The sequence below is a fragment of the Oncorhynchus keta genome, chromosome 11 (genome assembly GCF_023373465.1).
Source record: "Oncorhynchus keta strain PuntledgeMale-10-30-2019 chromosome 11, Oket_V2, whole genome shotgun sequence".
NCBI classification, from domain to species: domain Eukaryota; kingdom Metazoa; phylum Chordata; class Actinopteri; order Salmoniformes; family Salmonidae; genus Oncorhynchus; species Oncorhynchus keta.
In genome coordinates, this window is record NC_068431.1 from 4,586,390 (window position 1) to 4,595,805 (window position 9,416).

The 9,416-nt window shown below is 55.0% G+C and overlaps 1 protein-coding gene across 1 annotated transcript in view; it reads right to left on the minus strand.

Annotated features, from left to right (window-relative positions):
* The window catches only part of LOC127906216 (relaxin receptor 2-like), a 145,754-nt gene that overhangs the window by 84,970 nt on the left and 51,368 nt on the right, over nucleotides 1-9,416 (minus strand). The gene's annotated exons all lie outside the window — the stretch shown is intronic.

Genomic DNA, 9,416 nt, shown 5'->3' on the forward strand with positions numbered 1-9,416 from the left:
GAATCCTTTTTGGTTCCAGCGAGAATCCTTTTTGGTTCCAGGGAGAATCCTTTTTGGTTCCAGGGAGAATCCTTTTTGGTTCCAGCGAGAATCCTTTTGGTTCCAGCGAGAATCCTTTTTGGTTCCAGCGAGAATCCTTTTTGGTTCCAGCGAGAATCCTTTTTGGTTCCAGGGAGAATCCTTTTTGGTTCCAGGGAGAATCCTTTTTGGTTCCAGGGAGAATCCTTTTTGGTTCCAGGGAGAATCCTTTTTGGTTCCAGGGAGAATCCTTTTTGGTTCCAGGGAGAATCCTTTTTGGTTCCAGGGAGAACCCTTTTTGGTTCCAGGGAGAATCCTTTTTGGTTCCAGGGAGAATCCTTTTTGGTTCCAGGGAGAATCCTTTTTGGTTCCAGGGAGAATGCTTTTTGGTTCCAGGGAGAACTCATTTCAGGTTCCATGTGGAACCCTCTGTGGAAAGGGTCCTACATGGATCCCATAAGGCAGTGGTGTAAAATAGTATTTTTAAGGTATTTGTATTTTACTATTTATATTTTTGATAACTTTTACTTTACTACATTCCTAAATAAAATGTACTTTTTACTCTGTGTTTTCCCTGACAGCCAAAAGTACTTTTGCATTTTAAATGCTTAGCAGAACATGAATATGATGCAATTCTCACACTTATTAAGAGAACATCCCTGGTCCTCCCTACTGCCTCTGATCTGGAGGACTCACTAAAAAGAGAACATCCCTGGTCATCCCTACTGTCTCTGATCTGGAGGACTCATTAAACAGAGAACATCCCTGGTCATCCCTACTGCCTCTGATCTGGAGGACTCACTAAACAGAGAACATCCCTGGTCATCCCTACTGCCTCTGATCTGGAGGACTCACTAAACAGAGAACATCCCTGGTCATCCCTACTGCCTCTGATCTGGAGGACTCACTAAACAGAGAACATCCCTGGTCATCTCTACTGCCTCTGATCTGACAGACTCACTAAACAGAGAACATCCCTGGTCATCCCTACTGCCTCTGATCTGGAGGACTCACTAAACAGAGAACATCCCTGGTCATCCCTTCTGCCTCTGATCTGGTGGACTCACTAAACAGAGAACATCCCTGGTCAACCCTACTGCCTCTGATCTGGTGGATTCACTAAACAGAGAACATCCCTGGTCATCCCTACTGCCTCTGATCTGGAGGACTCACTAAACAGAGAACATCCCTGGTCATCCCTACTGCCTCTGATCTGGAGGACTCACTAAACAGAGAACATCCCTGGTCATCCCTACTGCCTCTGATCTGGAGGACTCACTAAACAGAGAACATCCCTGGTCATCCCAACTGCCTCTGATCTGGAGGACTCACTAAACAGAGAACATCCCTGGTCATCCCGAATGCCTCTGATCTGGAGGACTCACTAAACAGAGAACATCCCTGGTCATCCCCACTGCCTCTGATCTGGTGGATTCACTAAACAGAGAACATCCCTAGTCATCCCTACTGCCTCTGATCTGGAGGACTCACTAAACAGAGAACATCCCTGGTCCTCCCTACTACATCTTTCTGGAGGACTCACTGAACAGAGAACATCCCTGGTCATCCCTACTGCATCTGATCTGGTGGACTCACTAAACAGAGAACATCCCTGGTCATCCCGAATGCCTCTGATCTGGAGGACTCACTAAACAGAGAACATCCCTGGTCATCCCTACTGCCTCTGATCTGGAGGACTCACTAAACAGAGAACATCCCTGGTCATCCCCACTGCCTCTGATCTGGAGCACTCACTAAACAGAGAACATCCCTGGTCATCCCTACTGCCTCTGATCTGGAGGACTCACTAAAACGAGAACATCCCTAGTCATCCCTACTGCCTCTGATCTGGAGGACTCACTAAACAGAGAACATCCCTGGTCATCCCTACTGCCTCTGATCTGGAGGACTCACTAAACAGAGAACATCCCTGGTCATCCCTACTGCCTCTGATCTGGAGGACTCACTAAACAGAGAACATCCCTGGTCATCCCTACTGCCTCTGATCTGGAGGACTCACTAAACAGAGAACATCCCTGATCATCCCTACTGCCTCTGATCTGGAGGACTCACTAAACAGAGAACATCCCTGGTCATCCCTACTGCCTCTGATCTGGAGGACTCACTAAACAGAGAACATCCCTGGTCATCCCTACTGCCTCTGATCTGGAGGACTCACTGAACAGAGAACATCCCTGGTTCTCCCTACTGCATCTTTTCTGGAGGACTCACTGAACAGAGAACATCCCTGGTCATCCCTACTGCATCTGATCTGGTGGACTCACTAAACAGAGAACATCCCTGGTCATCCCTACTGCCTCTGATCTGGTGGACTCACTAAACAGAGAACATCCCTGGTCCTCCCTACTGCATCTTTTCTGGAGGACTCACTGAACAGAGAACATCCCTGGTCCTCCCTACGGCCTCTGATCTGGAGGACTCACTAAACAGAGAACATCCCTGGTCCTCCCTACTGCATCTGATCTGGAGGACTCACTGAACACACATGTTTTGTTTGTAAATGGTGTCTGAGTGTTGGACTGTCAGAGTGTAGCCCTGGCTATTCGTTAATACATTTTTAAAAAACCATACCCAGCCAAAACATAGAAATACAAAATCATAGATAACAAAACATAGAATGCCCACCCCAGGGTAGCCTAGTGGTTAGAGTGTTGGACTAGTAACCGGAAGGTTGCAAGTTCAAATCCCTGAGCTGACAAGGTACAAATCTGTCATTCTGCCCCTGAACAGGCAGTTAACCCACTGTTCCTAGGCCGTCATTGAAAATAAGAATTTGTTCTTAACTGACTTGCCTCGTAAAATAAAATAAAAAAAAAACACCCTGACCAAACCAAAGAGAGACATTAAATGGCTCTCTAAGGTCAGGGCTCAAGTATAATTTAGAAAGTATGTTTACTTGTGATACTTAAGAATATTTCAAACCAAATAAGTTTTAGACTTTTACTCAAGTAGTATTTTACTGGGTAACACGATTAAATGTCTTACTGACCTCGGCCAGGGCGAGCCAAGGTATCTTTACTTTTACTCAAGCATGACAATTGGGTACATTTTCCACCATTGGAAAAAAAGTAGTCAGTTGATCCTCCTCACTAGATAGTCAGTTGATAGTCAGTTGATCCTCCTCACTAGATAGTCAGTTGATAGTCAGTTGATTCTCAGCAGATAGTCAGTTGATAGTCAGTTGATTCTCAGCAGATCGTCAGTTGATAGTCAGTTGATTCTCAGCAGATAGTCAGTTGATAGTCAGTTGATTCTCAGCAGATAGTCAGTTGATAGTCAGTTGATTCTCAGCAGATAGTCAGTTGATAGTCAGTTGATTCTCAGCAGATAGTCAGTTGATAGTCAGCAGATCGTCAGCAGCCCCACCTCTCTGTCTCTCTCCCCACCTCTCTGTCTCTCTCCCCACCTCTCTGTCTCTCTCCCCACCTCTCTGTCTCTCTCCCCACCTCTCTGTCTCTCTCCCCCACCTCTCAGTCTCTCTCCCCACCTCTCAGTCTCTCTCCCCACCTCTCAGTCTCTCTCCCACCTCTCTGTCTCTCCCCCACCTCTCTGTCTCTGTCCTACCTTAGTATCTCTCTATCTCTCCCCACCTCTCTGTCTCTCCCCCCACCTCTCTGTCTCTCTCCCCACCTCTCTGTCTCTCTCCCCACCTCTCTGTCTCTCTCCCCACCTCTCTGTCTCTCTCCCCACCTCTCAGTCTCTCTCCCCACCTCTCAGTCTCTCTCCCCACCTCTCAGTCTCTCTCCCCACCTCTCAGTCTCTCTCCCCCACCTCTCAGTCTCTCTCCCCACCTCTCAGTCTCTCCCCCCTCTCACTCTCTCCCCCACCTCTCAGTCTCTCTCCCCACCTCTCAGTCTCTCTCCCCACCTCTCAGTCTCTCTCCCCACCTCCCAGTCTCTCTCCCACCTCTCTGTCTCTCCCCCACCTCTCTGTCTCTGTCCTACCTTAGTATCTCTCTATCTCTCCCCACCTCTCTGTCTCTCCCCCACCTCTCTGTCTCTCTCCCCACCTCTCTGTCTCTCTCCCCACCTCTCAGTCTCTCTCCCCACCTCTCAGTCTCTCTCCCCACCTCTCAGTCTCTCTCCCCACCTCTCTGTCTCTCTCCCACCTCTCTGTCTCTCCCCCCACCTCTCTGTCTCTGTCCTACCTTAGTATCTCTCCCCACCTCTCTGTCTCTCCCCCCACCTCTCCGTCTCTCTCCCCACCTCTGTCTCTCTCCTACCTTAGAATCTCTCCCCACCTCTCTGTCTCTCCCCCCACCTCTCTGTCTCTCTCCCCACCTCTCAGTCTCTCTCCCCACCTCTCAGTCTCTCTCCCCACCTCTCAGTCTCTCTCCCCACCTCTCAGTCTCTCTCCCCACCTCTCAGTCTCTCTCCCCACCTCTCAGTCTCTCTCCCCACCTCTCAGTCTCTCTCCCCACCTCTCTGTCTCTCTCCCCACCTCTCTGTCTCTCTCCCCACCTCTCAGTCTCTCTCCCCACCTCTCAGTCTCTCTCCCCACCTCTCGGTCTCTCTCCCCAACTCTCAGTCTCTCTCCCCAACTCTCAGTCTCTCTCCCCAACTCTCAGTCTCTCTCCCCAACTCTCAGTCTCTGTCTCTCTCCCCACCTCTCTGTCTCTCTCCTCACCTCTCAGCCTCTCTCCTCACCTCTCAGCCTCTCTCCCCACCTCTCAGCCTCTCTCCCCACCTCTCAGCCTCTCTCCCCACCTCTCAGCCTCTCTCCCCACCTCTCAGCCTCTCTCCCCACCTCTCAGCCTCTCTCCCTACCTCTCTATCTCTCTCCCCAACTCTCAGTCTCTCTCCCCAACTCTCAGTCTCTCTCCCCAACTCTCAGTCTCTCTGTCTCTCTCCCCACCTCTCTGTCTCTCTCCCCACCTCTCTGTCTCTCTCCCACCTCTCAGCCTCTCTCCCCACCTCTCAGCCTCTCTCCCCACCTCTCAGCCTCTCTCCCCACCTCTCAGCCTCTCTCCCCCACCTCTCAGCCTCTCTCCCCACCTCTCAGCCTCTCTCTCCACCTCTCAGCCTCTCTCCCCACCTCTCAGCCTCTCTCCCCACCTCTCAGCCTCTCTCCCCACCTCTCTGTCTCTCTCCACACCTCTCTGTCTCTCTCCTACCTTAGTCTCTCTCCCCACCTCTCAGTCTCTCTCCCCACCTCTCTGTCTCTCCCCCACCTCTCAGCCTCTCTCCCCACCTCTCTGTCTCTCTCCCCACCTCTCTGTCTCTCTCCCCACCTCTCTGTCTCTCTCCCCACCTCTCTGTCTCTCCCCCCACCTCTCAGCCTCTCTCCCCACCTCTCAGTCTCTCTCCCCAACTCTCAGTCTCTCTGTCTCTCTCCCCAACTCTGTCTCTCTCCCCACCTCTCAGTCTCTCTCCCCACCTCTCAGCCTCTCTCCCCACCTCTCAGCCTCTCTCCCCACCTCTCAGCCTCTCTCCCCACCTCTCAGCCTCTCTCCCCACCTCTCAGCCTCTCTCCCCCCGTCTCAGTCTCTCTCCCCACCTCTCAGCCTCTCTCCCCACCTCTCTGTCTCTCTCCCCACCTCTCTGTCCCTCTCTCCCCACCTCTCAGCCTCTCTCCCCACCTCTCAGTCTCTCTCCCCACCTCTCAGTCTCTCTCCCCACCTCTCTGTCTCTCTCCCCACCTCTCTGTCTCTCTCCCCACCTCTCTGTCTCTCTCCTACCTTAGTCTCTCTCCCCACCTCTCTGTCTCTCCCCCACCTCTCCGTCTCTCTCCCCACCTCTGTCTCTCCCCCACCTCTCAGCCTCTCTCCCCACCTCTCTGTCTCTCTCCCCACCTCTGAGTCTCTCTCCCCACCTCTCTGTCTCTCTCCCCACCTCTCTGTCTCTCTCCCCACCTCTCTGTCTCTCTCCCCACCTCTCTGTCTCTCTCCCCATCTCTCAATCTCTCTCCCCAACTCTCAGTCTCTCTGTCTCTCTCCCCAACTCTGTCTCTCTCCCCACCTCTCAGTCTCTCTCCCCCACCTCTCAGCCTCTCTCCCCACCTCTCAGCCTCTCTCCCCACCTCTCAGCCTCTCTCCCCACCTCTCAGCCTCTCTCCCCCCGTCTCAGTCTCTCTCCCCACCTCTCAGCCTCTCTCCCCACCTCTCTGTCTCTCTCCCCACCTCTCTGTCCCTCTCTCCCACCTCTCAGCCTCTCTCCCCACCTCTCAGCCTCTCTCCCCACCTCTCAGTCTCTCTCCCCACCTCTCAGCCTCTCTCCCCACCTCTCAGTCTCTCTCCCCACCTCTCAGTCTCTCTCCCCACCTCTCTGTCTCTCTCCCCACCTCTCTGTCTCTCTCCTACCTTAGTCTCTCTCCCCACCTCTCTGTCTCTCTCCCCACCTCTCTGTCCCTCTCTCTCTCCCCACCTCTCTGTCTCTCTCCCCACCTCTCTGTCTCTCTCCTACCTTAGTCTCTCCCCCACCTCTCCGTCTCTCTCCCCACCTCTGTCTCTCTCCTACCTTAGAATCTCTCCCCACCTCTCAGTCTCTCTCCCCACCTTTCAGTCTCTCTCCCCACCTCTCTGTCTCTCTCCCCACCTCTCTGTCTCTCTCCCCACCTCTCTGTCTCTCTCCCCACCTCTCTGTCTCTCTCCCCATCTCTCAATCTCTCTCCCCAACTCTCAGTCTCTCTGTCTCTCTCCCCAACTCTGTCTCTCTCCCCACCTCTCAGTCTCTCTCCCCACCTCTCAGCCTCTCTCCCCACCTCTCAGCCTCTCTCCCACCTCTCAGCCTCTCTCCCCACCTCTCAGCCTCTCTCCCCCCCCGTCTCAGTCTCTCTCCCCACCTCTCAGCCTCTCTCCCCACCTCTCTGTCTCTCTCCCCACCTCTCTGTCCCTCTCTCCCCACCTCTCAGCCTCTCTCCCCACCTCTCAGCCTCTCTCCCCACCTCTCAGTCTCTCTCCCCCCCTCTCAGCCTCTCTCCCCACCTCTCAGTCTCTCTCCCCACCTCTCTGTCTCTCTCCCCACCTCTCTGTCTCTCTCCCCACCTCTCTGTCTCTCTCCCCACCTCTCTGTCTCTCTCCTACCTTTGTCTCTCTCCCCACCTCTCTGTCTCTCTCCCCACCTCTCTGTCCCTCTCTCTCTCCCCACCTCTCTGTCTCTCTCCCCACCTCTCTGTCTCTCTCCTACCTTAGTCTCTCTCCCCACCTCTCTGTCTCTCTCCCCACCTCTCTGTCTCTCTCCTACCTTAGTCTCTCAGTCTCTCTCCCCACCTCTCCGTCTCTCCCCCACCTCTCTGTCTCTGTCCTACCTTAGTATCTCTCCCCACCTCTCTGTCTCTCCCCCCACCTCTCCGTCTCTCTCCCCACCTCTGTCTCTCTCCTACCTTAGAATCTCTCCCCACCTCTCAGTCTCTCTCCCCACCTCTCAGTCTCTCTCCCCACCTCTCAGTCTCTCTCCCCACCTCTCAGTCTCTCTCCCCACCTCTCAGTCTCTCTCCCCACCTCTCTGTCTCTCTCCCCACCTCTCTGTCTCTCTCCCCAACTCTCAGTCTCTCTGTCTCTCTCCTCACCTCTCTGTCTCTCTCCTCACCTCTCAGCCTCTCTCCCCACCTCTCAGCCTCTCTCCCCACCTCTCAGCCTCTCTCCCCACCTCTCAGCCTCTCTCCCCACCTCTCAACCTCTCTCCCCACCTCTCTATCTCTCTCCCCAACTCTCAGTCTCTCTCCCCAACTCTCAGTCTCTCTCCCCAACTCTCAGTCTCTCTCCCCAACTCTCAGTCTCTCTGTCTCTCTTCCCCAACTCTGTCTCTCTCCCCACCTCTCTGTCTCTCTCCCCACCTCTCAGCCTCTCTCCCCACCTCTCAGCCTCTCTCCCCACCTCTCAGCCTCTCTCCCCCACCTCTCCGCCTCTCTCCCCCACCTCTCAGCCTCTCTCCCCACCTCTCAGCCTCTCTCCCCACCTCTCAGTCTCTCTCCCCACCTCTCAGCCTCTCTCCCCACCTCTCAGCCTCTCTCCCCACCTCTCAGCCTCTCTCTCCACCTCTCAGCCTCTCTCCCCACCTCTCAGCCTCTCTCCCCACCTCTCAGCCTCTCTCCCCACCTCTCTGTCTCTCTCCCCACCTCTCTGTCTCTCTCCTACCTTAGTCTCTCTCCCCACCTCTCAGTCTCTCTCCCCACCTCTCAGCCTCTCTCCCCACCTCTCTGTCTCTCTCCCCACCTCTCAGTCTCTCTCCCCACCTCTCTGTCTCTCTCCCCACCTCTCAGTCTCTCTCCCCACCTCTCTGTCTCTCCCCCCACCTCTCTGTCTCTCCCCCCACCTCTCAGCCTCTCTCCCCACCTCTCAGTCTCTCTCCCCAACTCTCAGTCTCTCTGTCTCTCTCCCCAACTCTGTCTCTCTCCCCACCTCTCAGTCTCTCTCCCCACCTCTCAGCCTCTCTCCCCACCTCTCAGCCTCTCTCCCCACCTCTCAGCCTCTCTCCCCACCTCTCAGCCTCTCTCCCCACCTCTCAGCCTCTCTCCCCACCTCTCAGCCTCTCTCCCCACCTCTCAGTCTCTCTCCCCACCTCTCAGCCTCTCTCCCCACCTCTCAGCCTCTCTCCCCACCTCTCAGCCTCTCTCCCCACCTCTCAGTCTCTCTCCCCACCTCTCTGTCTCTCTCCCCACCTCTCTGTCTCTCTCCCCACCTCTCTGTCTCTCTCCTACCTTAGTCTCTCTCCCCCACCTCTCTGTCTCTCTCCCCACCTCTCTGTCCCTCTCCCCCACCTCTCAGCCTCTCTCCCCACCTCTCAGCCTCTCGCCCCACCTCTCAGTCTCTCTCCCCACCTCTCTGTCTCTCTCCCCACCTCTCAGCCTCTCTCCCCACCTCTCAGTCTCTCTCCCCACCTCTCAGTCTCTCTCCCCACCTCTCTGTCTCTCTCCTACCTTAGTCTCTCTCCCCACCTCTCAGTCTCTCTCCCCACCTCTCTGTCTCTCCCCCCACCTCTCTGTCTCTCTCCCCACCTCTCTGTCTCTCTCCCCACCTCTCTGTCTCTCTCCCCACCTCTCTGTCTCTCTCCCCACCTCTCTGTCTCTCTCCCCATCTCTCAGTCTCTCTCCCCAACTCTCAGTCTCTCTGTCTCTCTCCCCAACTCTGTCTCTCTCACCACCTCTCAGTCTCTCTCCCCACCTCTCAGCCTCTCTCCCCACCTCTCAGCCTCTCTCCCCACCTCTCAGCCTCTCTCCCCACCTCTCAGCCTCTCTCCCCACCTCTCAGTCTCTCTCCCCACCTCTCAGTCTCTCTCCCCACCTCTCAGCCTCTCTCCCCACCTCTCTGTCTCTCTCCCCACCTCTCTGTCTCTCTCCCCCACCTCTCTGTCTCTCTCCCCACCTCTCTGTCTCTCTCCCCACCTCTGTCTCTCTCCTACCTTAGTCTCTCTCCCCACCTCTCTGTCTCTCTCCCCACC